The sequence below is a fragment of the Symphalangus syndactylus genome, chromosome 11 (genome assembly GCF_028878055.3).
Source record: "Symphalangus syndactylus isolate Jambi chromosome 11, NHGRI_mSymSyn1-v2.1_pri, whole genome shotgun sequence".
Classification (NCBI taxonomy): Eukaryota; Metazoa; Chordata; class Mammalia; order Primates; family Hylobatidae; genus Symphalangus; species Symphalangus syndactylus.
The window spans coordinates 71,234,400-71,252,777 of NC_072433.2; the positions used below are offsets into that span (position 1 = coordinate 71,234,400).

At 34.5% G+C, this 18,378-nt stretch overlaps 1 pseudogene; it reads left to right on the forward strand.

Annotated features, from left to right (window-relative positions):
- The first annotated feature begins 18,016 nt into the window (after nt 1-18,016).
- Nucleotides 18,017-18,112, forward strand: LOC129457871 (uncharacterized; annotated as a pseudogene).
- The last annotated feature ends 266 nt before the right edge of the window (nt 18,113-18,378 follow it).

An 18,378-nucleotide genomic window follows, 5' to 3' on the forward strand; every position in this document is an offset into this window, starting at 1 on the left:
GTGAGTGTTCAATGAATGAATAAGGAGATCGGCATTTCTGTAGTTCTAAACATAGCTGTATATGAGGGTGAACTAGAGGCAACTGGAGTTGTCTGAAGTAGTTACTAAGGGAACTCAGTTACTCCATTATTGGAGTTGATTGGTATGACCTTTTCTCTCTTGTCGGTGCCTCAATCTGAACTTGTCAAGGGCAAATCTTCCAAATATGTGCTGCTTATTTGAAGAGAATAATGTACTCTAATAGAAAAGGACCATTTTTGGCCAAGAGCATATGACTATCTATAATTTCTTGCAAGTATTTCCACACAAGTTCTTGAAGTCCATTTGTAGGAGAACATAAAGCATATGCACTTTTGATTTTCACCATCATTTCCTACTCCATTTCTCTACCCTGGCACACTGGAGATTATTTGAAATTGTGCTATCACCAATGACAGAGCCAAAACAACAATTAGAGATATAAAATGTAGCCAAAAAAAAAAAAAAAAAAGGAAAGGAAAAGTCAAGACTTGAGGTCAAATTACCAATCCAATTTCTTCCTACTTGCTAATTTAAAATTTGCCTAAGAATTGTGCCCTTTGATCCACTCCTGGCATAATTAACCTACCTGTCTTAAAAAGAGAAAATTATGACAGGTAAAACAACAAAACAGCTGTTGCTAGAGGTGAAAAGGTAGAAGAGGGAATAAGACCAGCCTGTCAAATAGAATCAGTTCTACTGAGGCTTTCTGAATTCTGCTTGTCCTTTCTTGCCAGGCTTAAGGAAACTTCCTTTGGTTTGGCTGACAGACAAAGATAGTGAAATCCACATATGTTCATTCTTATCTTAGTTGGCAATAGTGATAGCAACAATAAAGTAAGAAGGATCAATGTCATTAGACTTCAGATAGTATGTTCTAGTGATGAATTAATTCAGGGACAGCCATGCCACCTCTTCATTCTGCTAATGCTGACTAAAATTGTAATACATCAAATTCAACACAAACACACACACATATCTCATCCCCTTCACTGTATAGCCCCCAGCACCTGCCACCCAATTTTGGAGGCAGCAAGTGACTTTAGAAAAGTTCTCTAAATCTGCACTGCTGGGCCAATGGGTGGGAGTAGACAGTACAGCAGGTGGGGTGCAAAGTGACAGAAAACAAAAGAAGGTCACTTAAATTTCAGGGAGTTCAAGAGCAGGATAAGGTTTATTTCCTCTACAACTGGAAGGGTGTGTTGTTTTTTCATTCCTGAATTTCAAGGAAAGAATTTCTATTCTGTAAAAATGCCATTGCTAAAAATAAACAACAATAACAGAAGTTAATAGGTGGAACTGGCCATTTGAAAGTGAAGGTGACAGGTATTTTGGAATATAAAACAAAAGGAAATGCACTCAAAAATTACGAAACATGTAAAACAAAACTGATATAAGGAAGAGCAAGTGGTATTTATAAAGCAAACCTCTCCCCAAAATCCACAGGAAATAAGGAAAAGAAAATGATTCATTTAATTTCAATGCTGGTGTAGTCAAAATCAATTTTTAAAAACTGCAGAAAATGGCAAATTTTCTTTCAGTATATAGTGAATGGCCTAAGGACACATCTGCCATTCCTCTCATGGAGGAGAATAAAGTAGTCTTCAGTTACGAACCTCTTGACCACAATTTGCATTTTCTAGTGATAGTTTAGGAAGGTCTTTTCAAAATAAACCTCTCAGCAAGAGCATAAATTTCTGTTCAGGCATATGCATAAACAATATAAATAGCTACTTGCTGGCATCATATTCAAAACATTCATTCAACAATGTTTTAGGAGCAAGTACATAAAATGCAATCTGTGTCCCCGAATATCTCTCACCACTATAGCATCTAAACAAGGAATGACCTCTTTAAATCTGAATCTCAGCATTTGGTGTCACACTAATGTGATGAGATACTCAACTTTGCTAATTAAAATGCAACTGACTTGACGAGAGCAATGTCCACATTGTATTATTAATCCTTGTATCTCCAGTACATATGCTGAAAAAATTTCTTCATAACTATTTTGCAAGTTATATCTGTTAATTGTAATATTTTAACATATCCTATTCCTTCATTTACATTTCGGGGAGAAAATGAGAGTATCAGAAGGATGGAATATCCCTTTGATTTTTGCTCTTTGGTGTTAGAATATTTAAATTCTGGAAATGCATTTATATAGAACATTCTGAGTTATTGTTCTTGTACTGAAACATCAAAAGGCTGTTTTTACTCTCTTGGTTTTCTTAAGATACAAGCATTGGACAGACAAGAATTTCTATGACACAAAATAGGCCGAGTGGGACGAGGTAAATTTGCTTTCATATCTGCCCATTCCTTCGTTTGTCTCAAACTTTTTGTCTCTTCTCTTTTTAGAACACTCTGGTATCCAGGACATCCTAGCTACTTATGCATCTACACTTCCAGGATTTCTTGTCAGACCCAAGTGTTAGCTCCTTCCTGACCCTTTCCCATTGAAACCATCATTTTCTTTGCCTTTAGTCTTCTGATACTCTCTTGCTTCTCCACTAATGCCTTAGACTTAAAGGTTTATTTTCTATAGTGTACATTTTAGGCATGGGAGAACTATTTTGTCCAAGGAGTCATCCCAGTGATCACTGACACACCATCCACTTTGGCTGCCTCTCATGAGGCACCAGGCTCCACATATCCCGATGTAGCAGCAGAGCTCCTGCCATTCTCTATTTAGTTCTCTTCACATGTTAAACTTTTCAATACCCACAATAGATCTGGCATGAGCTGACTGGCACAGTCCCCACTTTAAGAAGTCCTCATTCTCAATCGTAAAATGAAGTTGCTTCAAAACACTAGCGTAATTGCCAAATCAAATTCTTTCCAATAATTAAATGCACATGAAAAGCAAATGGATGTTGACCTCTTTTGTGGGCATTCACGATTTTGGAAAATTTCCTGTGCTAGTATTTGCCAAATGCAGCTTTTGATTCTATTTTTTTTTTTTACTTTGGAGAATGAGTATTTGAGGAAAGCTTATTTAAATGGAAGACATTAATACAGACTGAAGAGAGAAGAGACAATAACTCTAGAAAATGATGCATTCAGGGCAATGGTGGACAGAAAATGAACTCTTCTATCACCCTCTGCTATGTACAGTGAGAAAGAGCTACTAAAAATTCCTCTAATAAAGCCATAAACAAAGAAAACTAAACTGAAGACCATGTCAATATGCATTTGTCAACAATGCCCATTTGGTCCATATTTGATGAGGCTGAGCAGAACCATGGGAACTTAAATTCAATGCTCCGTGTTGAGGCTTAAGTACAATTCTTAGTACATGCATTGTATTTGCACAGGCAAAATTCCATTTAGAATGAACTTGCCTGAAGGATTTGCAAAGCCTACAATAGGTGCATAGTCTACTTTATTTAAATTTACTCAGTCCATTGACCAATCAATCCCAAGTATTAGGCTCCTGTTTGTAGGAAATTTCCATTTTTCATGATAAAATTATTTTGACTATTCTTCCTATTTGGAAGAGTGGGGTGAGGAGGGTTAGGGATCGGTGGATTTAGCTAAGACCAAAATTGAATATGCTGAGCACCTAAATAATGACTGTTCTCTTTGCCAAACTGCTACATACACATACTCATATTACTGGCTTGTCCTATGTTTCCCTGGAAATATAGGTAGCTACCTAAATGAACATTTTCATTAATAAAAGGCCTTATAACTGAACTACAATTTTTTTTCACTCCCCAGACAAGAAGAATACAAGGGAAAAAGGAGTCTCTGGAAGGGAATTAGAGTGCCCACAAAACCAACTTCAACAACTTTACTATTTTGCCTAGGGCAGGCTGCAGTGGAATGATAATATCAAGGGCACATATGGGGTGACTTTAGACTTGAAAGTGAAATCAAATGTGCAGAATAGGCTAAATAATGGCCAATTTTCTCAGAAAGGGAGAGATTTTTTTATTTACTACACACCCCCAGATATTTAAAATTTATTATACAGTGATTTTACTATAGAAGGTTGTGTGTGTGTGCATGCACCTATAAAAGTAAACAAATCAGATAGTTTACACACACATGTCCCAAGTTAATGGCTAATTATAAACCCAAATATATAAACTTAAAATTTTTTCATTGGATTTATATAGAATTTTTCCTTCTGAAAGATCAGAGATAGGAAATTTTGTATGAACAAACAAAATATCTAATTGCTATTCATTCTTTCTTAGCTTCAAAGCTAAAGAACTAATGTTATTTTACATTTACAGTATTATTAGTGCGCTGCTTTCTTCAAAGAGCTATTTTCTAGAAGACCACCCAGAAGTTTCGACTAATTGAGGAAGCAATCTTCAGTTTACTTAAATAGGAAGGCTACGTGGGACACATTCCTGGCATCAGTACTCCTCTGTCATATCTGTTTGTGCTGGATGTAATGCAAAGGATAATGATAAATTCTGAAAATACCCTAGACTGTTTTCCCCCATCAAACAACCAAAGCAAAAAATAGTTAATTTCTGATACCTTTTTCAGAAAGATTGTTTTATAATCTGGGCTTTGAAAATTCCAGGCAAAACGAGCCACCCAAGGCGATCACAAAAGCCAAAGTTACAGATGTAGAAACAGGTTTTTTAGTAGTGTGATGAATTTCTGAGATTGGGGAAAGTGTAAGATGTTATTTGAAGTGGCGCAGAATTAGCTGTTTGGTCATGGGAGAAACATCTGTAAATGGGAACTAAAAGGTTTTATGAACAATTCTTTGAGAAATATGTTGGAATCTAGAATACGTAAGATTTGGGGTAATTTATATGTAGAGATATGTTAATTCTATTTTCACAGATTTCATTGTAACATGCTGTGGTTTATTAAATGGGTTTTATGTATTTAAAGAGTCACATTTTTTTTTTTCAAATAAGGCCTTTCCATTTTTATCTGCTAATTTATGAATTTGTGCACCCCTGATTTTCTCTTCCTTAGGGAAAAAAATATCTGCAATACTTTCAACATTGTTAAAGACATTAAAAACTATTTATATAACTATTACATATTCAGGCATATTATTATGATCAATCACCAAATCTAGTCCTTTAATACTACCCTGAGTATTTTATTAAAATAAGTTGCATATTTTTATTAAGTTTTATATGCATGCATGTATTATTTTAGAGAAACTAGAAAAATGAAGAAAAGCAAATCTATGAAAATAAAACCACCTACGACTTCTGCTTCTGATCAAGATGAAGTAAGAGGAGCAGTATTTACCCTTCTGTCTCAAACAACTAAAAAGATAATGGACAAAATACAGAAAAAAACAGACACTCAAGATATTGGACATCAGGCAAAGAACAGTAACTTCTGATTAATAGAAAACAAATGAGGTGAGTCATATAATTGTCCCAGTTTACTGCCGAAAGAAAGTTTTCATACAGTACAGGAAGAAGGAACCTACCTAGAGCCTGTTCAAAAACTTGAGCTGAGGTGATGAGAGCCAAGAGTTCTGAAAATTGACGTTTCCTAGAGGTTGCAAGGCAGAATAATAGAAATGAGAGGAAAGGAGAGAGTGACACAGAGTTAACTTAGGATGTTTAGAGTTTTCTCCTAGAATATTCAGTTGAGGACTGACCAGTGCATATGTGTGAGAAATCCAAGTCTAAGGAAAAAATGATCCTAAAGGATTAGTCTTCACCCAGCACTGGCAATAGCACCTGTTTCCAACCGGCAGTCTAAAAAGCCTCATAATTCTTGGAGAAAGTTTAAAATCTTCAGAAGAATCTTTACTCACTAGTGGAGGGAAAAGTAATACTAAACTTAAGACAGCTCTAGGACCACGTAACAAAATTTAAGAGTGTGACCTGAAAGAATCAAACTGTTTCTAAGTACCACAACCATATCTCTGAACAATGTATAGTAAGTAATATTTATAGGAATAAGTAGTATCCAGCCTTAATTAAACAAGGTAAAATTTAAAACATGCAGAATCCAACAGAAAGCTACTGGGCTTGCAAAGAAGCAGGGCATACCAATAATAATAATAATAATAATAATAAGAAGAAGAAGAAGAAGAAGAAGAAGAAAACTTAGTCAATGGGCAGACCCAGAAATTATAAAAATGATAGTAGATACAGATGATAGGAACAGTAGATAAGAACATTAAAATGCTATTATATCTATATTTCAAATGTTCAAGAAGCTAGAAGAATTATTGAATATGTTACAAAGAGGCATGAAAAAGACATTTACAACCAGCCTATATAAAACATTTAGAGATGAAAATGACATTGTCTAAGATAAAAAAAAAATTGAATGGGATTAATGGCAGGTTAAACAATTCAGAATAAAAGATGAGTGAAGTTGAAGATGTTGCAATAATCAAAACTGTCCAAAATGAAGCACGGAGAGGAAAAATGACTGAAAACTAAAAAGGAAAAGAGCATCACTAAACTGTGGGACAACTTAAGTGGCCAAAACATATGTAATTGGAGTCTCAAAAAGAGAGAAGGGGCAGAAAAAAATCTGAAGAACTAATGACTGAAAAATTTCAAATTTGATAAAAATTACAAACTTACAGACCCAAGAATTTCAGCAAATATTCTAGCACAAGAAACATGCAGAAAATTCAACCAAAACCCTCAGTAATGAAACTGCTTAAAACCAGTGGTAAAGAGAAAATCTGAAAAAAAGGAAGAAAAAGACCCATTATTCACAGAGGAATAAAGGTAAAGATGAAGGCTGATTTCTTGTCTGAGACAAAGCAAGGAAGAAGACTGTGGAATGAGATCTTTAAAGTACTGAAAGAAAACTGTCCACCTAGAATTCTTTACTCTGCAAAAATATGTCTCATAAACAAAGGCAAATAAAGACTTTGTTAGACATATAAAGCTAAAATTATTCATCAATAGCCTACACAGCAATAAATATTTCAGAAACTTCTCCATGCAGAAGAAAAATGATAACAGTTGGTAAACTGGATTTATGCAAAGAGTGAAGAGCACTGACTATACTAACTATAAGTAAGCACATTTTTCTCATCATGTAAATGTTTTTCAAAGATAATTGAAACCTTAAGGTAAAAATGATATGAATGTATGGTGGGGTTTTATATTTAGAAGCAAAATGCATGACACCTGCGTGACAACATTTGTACAAAGACCATGTCTAGGGGTAATAGAAATATGTCATTGTAAGGTTCTTATATTAATACTTTACTTGAAGTATAGTAGTCCCCCTTATCTTCAAGGGATACATTCTAAGACACCCAGTGGATGTTTGAAACTGTGGATAGTACCAAATCTTACATATACTGTGTTTTTTCCTCTACACACATACCTATGATAAAATTTAATTTATAAATTAGGCACAGTAAGAAATTAGCAATAATAAAATGGGGCAATTATAACAATATACCATCATAAAAGTTATATGAGTATGGCCTCTCTCTCTCTCAAAATATTTTGTTTTACTATACTCACCTCTTTTCTGACTGTCATTGACTGCTGGTAACTGAAGCTAAAGAAAATAAAATTGCAGATATGAGCAGGACTACTGTAATAAAATATCACCTGAAAGTAGACTGTGAAAAGTTAAGGTATATACTATAAAACCTAAAGCAGCCAGTAAAAACGTAAACAAAGACTCATAGCTAGTAAACCGACAAAGGAGACAGAATGGAATTTTTGGAAAATATTCAAATTATTTCAAAAGAAGATAGAAAAAGAAGAGGGAAGAGAATGAACAGAAGAGGCAAAAAGAAAAATTAGCAAGATAGTGGATTCAGAGCCAAGCATATCAATATTTTAATTAAGGGTAAATCATCTATAAACCTCCATTGAAAGGCAGAGATTGTCAGATTGGATTTAAAAGAAACACTATATGTTTTTTAAGATACTCAATCTAAATAAGAAAGACAAGAATATGTGACAAGTAAAAGGATGGCAAAATACATAATATGCTAACACTAACCAAAAGGGAGCTAGAGACACTATATTAAAATCAGACAAAATAGATTTCAGAATAAAAAATATCAGCAGGGGAAATGAGAGCAATTTCATAATGATAAAGTGTCCAATTATCAGGAGAACATTACAACATTAAAAATGTATGCTTCTAATAACAGAGGTTCAAAATACCTGAAGCAAAATGAGATAGAATTGTAAAAGATTAGAGCATCCCTTTATCAACAATTGATGGAACAAGTAGGCAGAAAAATCAGAAAATATATAGAAGACTTGAATACTGTAAACCAACCTCACCTAATTGATATTTATAGAATGTTCTACTCAACAAGAGCAAATATACATTCTTTTCAAATGCATACCAACCACTTACCAAGATAAACTATATTCCCGATCATAAGACAATTTTCAATAAATGTAAAAGGATCTACGTGAGGCAAAATATATTCCCTAAGTATAGAATTAAGGTAGAAATCAATAACAAAAAGATATGTGGAATACTTCTATCTGTTTGGAAACTAAAGCACAAAATTTTAAATAACCCAAGGGTCAGTGAAAAAATCAAAAGGGCTATTAAAATTATTTTAAACTGAATAAAAATTAAAACATAGCATATCAAAATCTCCGGGATGCAGTGAAGCAGTACTTAGTTTTAAAAGTATTCCCCTAAACACATTAGAGAAGAAAAGTTTCAAATCAATGACTTCAGATTCCACATTAAGAAACTAGAAAAAGAAGAGCATATGAAACCCAATGTAAGCAGAAGAAAACAATAATAATATCAGAGTAAAATAAGTAAAAACAAAAGACGGTTCTTTGAAAAGATCAGTGTAATTCATAAATCTCTATACAAGCTCGTCCAATAAAATATAAAAGACATGAATTATCAATATAATGAATGAAAGAGATAATATCTCTATCAATTCTATAGAAATAAATAAGAAAATATTATGAAACTGTTTTAATAAATTGTTAATTAAATGAAATGGTGAAATTTTTTGAAAGATAAAAATTGCCAATACTCACACAAGAAACAAATAGACCGAATGCCCTATATCTATTTTTAAAAAATCAAATTTTTAGTTTAAAAATTCCCATGAATAACAACAAAAATGAACAAACAAATAAACAAAACCAATTCCAGGCCTGGGTGACTTCAACAGGGAATTTTGCCAAACATTTAAAGAAGAAATAATATCAACTTCATACAAACTCTTAGATTAAATTGAAGAGGAGAGAATATTTTCCAATTTATTCTGAGGCTAGCATTATTTCAATACCAAAATCAGACAAAAACATTTCAAGAAAAGTAGATTACAAATCAATTACCCTTCACAAACATAAACGTAAAAAATTTTAACAAAATTTTAGCAAATCTAATCCAAATGATATAAAATGGATTAATACAAAATGGGGGTTACCCCAGAAATTTAAGGTTTTCTTTACATTAGAAAATCAATGTAATTCATTATATATATATTTTTGAGATGGAGTCTCACTCTTGTCACCCAGGCTGGAGTGCAATGGTGCGATCTCGGCTCACTGCAACTTCTGCATCCCGGGTTCAAGTGATTCTCCTGCCTCAGCCTCCCGAGTAGCTGGGATTACAGGTGCATGCCACCATGCCCGGCTAATTTTTGTATTTTGTAGTAGAGATGGGGTTTCACCATGTTACCCAGGCTGGTTTAGAACTCCTGACTTCTGGTGATCCACCTGCCTCGGCCTCCCAAAGTGCTGGGATTACAGGTGTGAGCCACCACACCCAGCCGTAATTCATTACATTAAGAGATAGAAAGATAGATACATCAATCAATTGATTGCTACACAGATAAAACAGATCACTAAATAGATTTATATATATATATATTTAGTGTATCTATTTTCTTGTATCTATTGAGATGTTTATATAAATATATAGAGAGATAAATATATATCTATATAGATATCTATAGATATATATCTAGATAAATATATTTATATATATTTATATAAACATCTCAATAGATACAGGAAAAGTATTTCACATAATCCAACATCCATTCCAACTAAAAACTCTTAACAAAGAAGGAATAAAAAGGAACTTCCTCAATCTGATAGAGGGCATCTATGTTCAACCCACAGCTAACATCATACTTAATGGTAAAAGACTAAATTATTTATTCCTAAAACCAGAAAAAAGGCAAGCATTTACGTTTTACCATTTACTTTAAACATCCTACTGGAGGTTCCCAGAGAGTGGAATTAAGGCAAGAAAAAGAAATAGAAGTCAAACAGATTGGAAAGGAAGAATTAAAACTTTTTATTTACAGATAACATGACTGTCTACACAGAAAAATCATAAAAAGTCTACAAAAAAGCTACTGTGACATATAAACTAAGTTTGAAAGTTGCTGGATATATGATCCATGTGCAAACATCATTATATTTTTATACACTGGCAATGAATAATCAAAAATTGAAATTTAAAGAATACCATATACCAAAGCATAAAAATATTTAGGGAAAAATAGCCAACAAATATGCAAATTGTACTCTGAAAGTTACAAAACATGTTCAGATAAATTAAATGAGACACAAATAAATGGCAAGATATGGTATTTTCATAAAACAGGCTCAATATCATTAAGAGATTCAGTCTTCCCAAGCTGACCCATAAATTCAATGCATTCAAATCAAAATTTCAGCCCACATTTGGTACAAGGTAATTTTAACATTCATATGTAAATGTAAATTCCCTGAAATAGCCTAAATGTTTTAGAAAAGGAATTTACAAAAGAAAGAACAAAGTTGAAAGCACAAAGAGTTGTGCTACCTGACTTTAAGATTTATAATAAAGTTATAGTAATTAAGAGAGTATGGTATTTGCAATGTGGTATACAAAAAGATCAGATATAAAATTTTAAAAAGAATTTCATTCATATGGCCAAACCGCTCTTCAGAAAGGTTCTCAATTTTTATTTCTACCAATAGATTGAATAAAGAAAATACTCTTGCCTGTGTATAATTTTAAATATATACATTTGATAGGCAAAAATTTGGTAGGCTTATGTTTGTATTAATTTGCTTTGCTCTAATTACAAATGACATAAAAAAATTTTGTCCATGCTCATCAGTCACTTACATTTCTCCTTTTGTGAATTGCCATATTTTAACTGTTGCCTATTAGTTGCTATTGAGTTTTGAAACATTAAAAAACTAATGTAATTGGTATGTCATAAAATGCACTCTTTAAGCATACAACGCAGTGGTTTTTTGTACATTCCTCAAGTTGTGCAACCATTACCACTACCTGTTTCCAGAACATTTCCATCACCCCTAAAAGAAACTGTGTACCTATGAGCTGTTACTCCCTATTCCCTCCCCCACCAGGACTCCTGGCAACCACTAATCTACTTTCTGTCTCTATGGATGCTATGCTAAACGATTCAATGAATTCAATGATTTCAATGAATTTAATGATTCAATGAATATTCAATGAATATTCTAGATGATTCAATGAACCTATTCTAGATGATTCGACAAATCATCTAGAATAGGCAAATTCATAGAGACAGATGTATTGACTGATGTAAATTGAATCATATAATTTGTGGTCCTTTTATGTCTGGCTTCTTTCACTTAGCATAATGTTTTCAAAGTTCATTCTGTAGCAAGTATCAGTACTTCATTCTTTTTATGTGTGAATACTATTCCATTGCATCTATATAGGTACCACCTTTCATTTATCTGTTCATCAGTTGATGGACAATTGAGTTATTTCCACTTTGAGGCTTTAATGAATAATGCTGCTATTAACATCCATGCACAAGTTTTTGTATGAACATATTTTTTGAATTCTGGGCGTTATCTACCTAGCAATGGAATATGGTAACTATATGTTGAACTCTTTGAGAAACTGCCAAACTGTTTTCCAAAGTACTGCACTGTTTTATGTTCATGCAACCATGCATGAGGGTTCCAATTTTTCCACTCTGCACATCCTCACTGACACTTATTATTGTATGCCTTTTTCATTATAGCCATCCTAGTGGGTATGAAGTGGTATCTCATTAGGGGTATGACTCGTATTTCCCTAATGACTAATGATGTTGACTGTCTCTTGATGTGCTAATTGGCCATTTGTACATCTCTTTGGGAGAAATGTCTATTCCGATCTTACGTCCATTTTTTAATTGGGCTGTTTATTTTTTAATTGTTGAATTAGAATTTTTATATATTCTGGATATATACTAGCATAAGATTTGCAAATATTTTTCTCCCAATCTTTTGGGATGTCTTTTTATTTTCTTGATATTGTCCTTTGAAGTACTAATGAGGTCTCTTTTATTAATATCACTTTGGTTGCATGGCTTTTGGTATCATAGCTAGGAAACCACTGCTTAATCAAAGGTCATTAATATTTACACCTATGTTGTCTTCAAAAGTTTTATAGTTTTAGTTCTTATATTTAGTCTTCAATCTATTTTGAATGAATTTTTGTTTATGATGTGAGGTAGGGTCCAACTTCATTCTATGTCTGTGGCTGTCTACTTCTCCCCGCATCTCAGGTTTCCACTGAGAAGTCTGCTGCCGGACATACTGGAGCTCCATTGTATGTTATTTGTTTCTTTTCTTTTCCTGCTTTGTAAGGAGTATAATTTCTTCATTGAATTTTCTTGGTACTCTTGTCAAAAATCTGCTATCAATTTTTAAAAACTCTTTGTATATTAAAGATACTGCTTCTTTTTCTGTAGTATATGTTAAAAAATTTCCCTGTATTTTGATTTATAGTATTTATGTCTAGAATTAATGAGCATTTATGGAATTAAATCTATCAGTGTTTTCTTTAATGAATTCTTCTGCCATTATTATTATAAGAAATCCACCTATATTTCCCCTACTAGTAGTTCAAAATAATATAAATAGCTACCAATTGTTCATTACTTTCTATGGTGCTTTACATATTTTATCTTGGTAGTATCTTGACTACAAACACTATGAGGCAAATATTATCAAAAATTCTATTTTATAATGGATAATGAAACTCAGGGCTTAAGTAATCTGCACAAGGTGCAGAACTGATACACAGTAAAAATCTTAACTGGAATTTAAATTCAGGTCTACTTGACCCCATAGTACAATCTCTAAAATAAGTGAAATGAATTTCAACTTCATCAGCACGGATATAGAAGGTTTCTCCAAAATTTTTCTAATACGGTATCTTATACATGATACTCAATTCTATTTAAAGAGTAGCATCTCTTGATTAAGTAGAAATATAATATTTTTAGCAGAGAATATGCTATTTTAAATTTTTAAAAAACTTGTTAAATATGTTTTTAATTCCCATTTAGTATATAAGATATTTAACATCAAATTCACTGCTGTGTATAAATTATTAACCACTGGTGAAAAAAAGGTGCTAAGGCAGTAAAATGTGAGCTTTGTCATTCAAAGAGTACATAAAAGGAAGAGGCTTTGAAAATGTAAATAGCCGAAAATATTAAAAGCAGTGTACTTTACCATCAAACAACTATTTTTTTTTTTTTTTTTTTTTTTTTTTTTTTTTTTTTTTGTGGAGACGGAGTCTCGCTCTGTCACCCAGGCTGGAGTGCAGTGGCGCAGTCTCGGCTCACTGCAAGCTCCGCCTCCCGGGTTCACGCCATTCTCCTGTCTCAGCCTCTCCGAGTAGCTGGGACTACAGGCGCCCGCCACCACGCCCGGCTAATTTTTTTGTATTTTTAGTAGAGACGGGGTTTCACCGTGGTCTCGATCTCCTGACCTTGTGATCCGCCCGCCTCGGCCTCCCAAAGTGCTGGGATTACAAGCGTGAGCCACCGCGCCCAGCCTACCATCAAACAACTATTGAAGGAGATTATTTTTCTCAAATGTGTCCAAAATGTTTGTTAAAACTATACAGTGACTCCACTTTGTTAGGGCAATGTACACAGTGGCTGCTCACTCTGAATGACATCTTCCAGCAAAGGTGTCCTTAAGAAGGAAATGTACCAGTTCAGATTGTAAATCACCATGGCCTAGGATGCTACTGTTTTACTTCTAGCAGAAATCTTGCGGGCTAGTTAGAAAGCTACTCTGCTACTGAGAGATCTTTAATCAAAAGGTATAAATGTTCCCCAGAGCGTGAATATAATTATGTTAAGATCTAAACTCCACAGTCAATATACTATAAGGCATTGTATGTATGCTTACATGTTTTTCCAATTGTGTATCAGAGCCCAGATGATAAAAAAAGTTTTACCACCCATTCAGATCTAATTTTCCTGTCCTGTTCACCAATATGCCAAAAATTCAGATTTGTGATTCATGGGAACGTTCTGCTACATAAATGAAATGTGTAAACAAATAAATACCTGATTTCTGATATATTGAATATTAAATCAATCATGTTCCATAGTTTCTGATAATAAGCTTAACAACCAATTATACTATTGATAACAATAGGAGCATGAAGCACACTGCACTTCTACTTTAACACTAAAAGCAGAGTACCAAAATGCTTCCTGCTGGTAAACTGAAACAATTGTTTTATTTAAAAACTACACCTTCACACCTGTAATCTCAGCACTGTGGGAGGCCAAGGCAAGTGGATCATGAGGTCAAGAGATGGAGACCATCCTGGCCAACATGGTGAAAACCTGTCTCTACCAAAAATACAAAAATTAGCTGGGCGTGGTGGCTCACGCCTGTAGTCCCAGTTACTAGGGAGGCTGAGGCAGGAGAATCGCTTTAACACGGGAGGCAGAGGTTGCAGTGAGCTGAGATTGTGCCACTGCACTCCAGCCTGGGTGACAGAGTGAGACTCCGTCTCAAAAAAAAAAAGACAACCACCACCACCACAACAACAAAAATTACATGTATCTACTCTGATACTGCATACAAATAAAGATTCTTTTTTTTAAAGAGAAAAGCATGGATTTCCAATTATTGCCAATGTGTCATGCCTGAAGGACCCTTTTCCCACCCATCAGTTTGAGGTGACAGTTACTGGCTTATAGCAATATCCATCACCATTCAAAATTTAGACTATTATTATGCAGAAGTCGCATACTGTTCACCTCTCGTCCTCACCATGGACACTGTCATCCTGGTGCAGGCAAGGAGGAATAGAGAAAGGAGAAAATTTCGCAAAAGAGGAAAAAAATTTGCCAAGAATATATAGTAATATAAATTAAGGTCACATTTTGCTTTATACCAATTACAGTAAATTGGTATTTTCCTTTAAATGTTTATGTCTCAAACTCTCCTTTCAAACTATTTTTTTTTTTTTTTTTTTTTTTTTTACTTTTGGGCAGCTAATGCACTACCATTCATAATGACTATTAGACTAAGGTTTCAATTTTTGCTTTGATCTATAAGTTTAAGGATGCAGATAGTCAACGATGGCGCAGAGCTCCTCTCATTCTGCTCTCTGAAAATTAATTTGAAAGAGTAACCATATGTAATGAAATAAGGACATAATAAAAGAGTGCAGATGATTAATGCCTTCTATTTTCAAAATAAAGTCTTTCAACTCTGCATTAACATTTATTTTCCATATCTCTGGTGAACTAGCTATTAGTTTAATAAAAGGAGACCTTTCCAGTGACAAGGACATTATCTTATTAATTTCTGTAATTCTGTTACACTATCAGTCAAGAGGTTTACTTTCAAGTGATGTTAATATAAACGAGAGTTTTCCTTTTAGTCTTATAGTTTCAAGGCTCAAAGCCTGTGTATGGGTTGTAAAGCTAATACTAGACTAATTGCAATGTGACTTGAGAGCTAGAATAGAACCATCTGCAAAATTTGGAACGATGTGACCAAAATAACAAAATTTTACAGGAAAAAACATAATGCTTTGCATTTAGAAATAAACGGCCCAAATATGGAAAAGCTATTAAACTTATTTCATGTAGCTTTACGAGGCAAAACTGGACCAAGTGGGTGGAAGTTAAGAAATCAAATTTTGCACACTGTCAGGAAGAATTTCCTAATAAGTCATCTAAAAGTGAAATGAATTGCCCTGTGAAATACACAGTGCTTTCTGCCACCGCAGGTGTTTAGGCAGATCAACAAACATCTGTCTATTGTATTACACAGGGGATTTGAGAGTAGGTGGGTGTTTGGAACACATTTGGTCCTTTGATCTCTACAGTTTCAAATCTGACCTTTCAGCTCAGAATTTTGAAGGATGTAAAGATGGATAAAACAACCCATTAACAAAGACACTATAAATAAAAGACATTTCAACAACTGATTATATTCAACACATAAAAAAGTATATGAAGCGGGCCACGGTGGCTCACGCCAGTAATCCCATCACTTTGGGAGGCCGAGGCAGGTGGATCACCTGAGGTCAGGAGATCAAGATCAGCCTGGCCAACACGGTGAAACCCCATCTCTACTAAAAATACAAACAATTAGCCAGACGCAGTGGTCCCAGCTGCTTGGGAGGCTGAGGCAGGAGAATTGCTTGAACCCGGGAGACGGAGGTTGCAGTGAGCCGAGATCACTCCACTCCTCTCCACCTTGGGCGACAGAACGAGACTTCGACAAAAAAACAAAACAAAACAAAACAAACACCTATATGAAATAATCGAGGTACAAATAAAATATTAAGAGAGAAATGAGAAAGAAGTGACTAATTCCAGCTAGTGGCACAATGCAAGGTTACCGGGAGGAAGTGTTAAATGAATGATGCGAGCATGAACCGTGTTTCAGGTGGGAAGTATAAAATGATAAGGGATTCCTGCTTGAGAGAAGTGTGTGAGCTCAGAATTAGAGGAGTAGAACTGCATAAATGTTTGGGAAGAGAAGTTAGATATCCTGAGAGATTTTAATGATTGGAATCTTTGTGATAAATTTGGAATTTACTTTGGCCTGCCTTTCATGGCTTAAAAAAAATAGATATAACGTTGTCAAATACCCTGTATAAATTATAAACTTTTCAGTCATCATTTTTCTTTTTATAATTTAAAATAACATTAGATAGTGATAAAGATGGATATGAACATCTCAAACTGCTTCCAGAATTTTGTCTTGTTAGCAATAAGACTGTAGAGCATCTGCAAAAGACTGCAGGAACTGATTCCCCACTAAAATTTATCTCAGCACAGCATCTTCAGGGAGCTAGGCACACTGATAATCCCTCTAGGCTTGAAGGGTTTGGTCTCTCAGAGAAAGCAGGCCACGAAGATAAGGGTTACCCAGAACATAGTCAAGCCAACCCACTGATTTTTGGCATTTCTTAAAGTGTAAAGAAAAGGAAATTTTCCAACTAGCTGATTTTCTTACTCGTTAGTCTGTCTAGTGTCTTTTGTGTCTGGAAGCTTTTAATATGCCCTCCTTTTTTCCCCCAACAGTTTTCTATTTTTTTTTTTTTTTTTTTTTTTTTTTTTTTTTGAGACAGCCTCGCCCTGTTGCCCAGGCTGGAGTGCAGTGGAGCAATTTCAACTCACTGAAGACTCCGCCTCAGCCTCCCGAATAGCTGGGACTACAGGCATGCACCACCACACTTGGCTAATTTTTGCATTTTTAGTAGAGATGGGGTTTTGCCATGTTGGCCAGGCTGGTCTTGAACTCTTGACCTCAAGAGATACGCCTGCTTCAGCCTTTCAAAGTGCTGGGATTACAGCTGTGAGCCACCATATCTGGCCTCCAGCAATTTTCTTATGCCACGCCTGGGTGTGGGTGTTTTACTTTTTGGTGTTTATCCTGTTGGGGCATTGTAGTGCTTCCTGAATTTGTGACTTGTTGGACAGCCACAGACATTATTTCTAAAATATTTTTTCTGCCCCATTTGCGTTTACTCCTTCTGAGATGCCTATTTCTATATCTCACATGTCTTTTACTACCACTGCCCCCTGCTCCTGGAAGTTTCATTTTTCTCTCCGATTTTAGCCTGTTTACTTTTGTCAGACCTATTTTCCAGTTTACTAATCATCTCCTCAATGTTTCTAAACTTTCCTAAACCCATGTATTGAGTTTTTAATTTTAGTCATTACATTGTTTTTAGTTCTAGGATTTCCATTTGAATGATTTTTTTGTAGTTTCCAGTTCTTTTTAAAAATTCTCTACTTTAATATCTAATTTCTGTGCTTGCTTAAGTAGCACATACACTAAAATTGGAATAATTAGCATGGCCCCTGCACAAGGATGACACACAAATTAGTAAAGTGTTCCATATTTTTCATAAGTATTATCAGCATGAAAGACCAAGCTGAGGGAAGAATCTCAGAACTTGAATACTGGCTCTCCGAAATAAGACAGTCAGACTTATGAGAACTTATAAAGAAAAAAGAATGAAGAAGAATGAACAAAACCTCCAAGAAGCATGAGATTATGTAAAAAAACTAAATCTACAAATCACTGGCATTCCTGAAATGGACGGGGAGAAGCCAACAACTTGGAAAGCAGATTTCAGGATATCATCCTAGAATCTAGCAGGGGTTCTCTG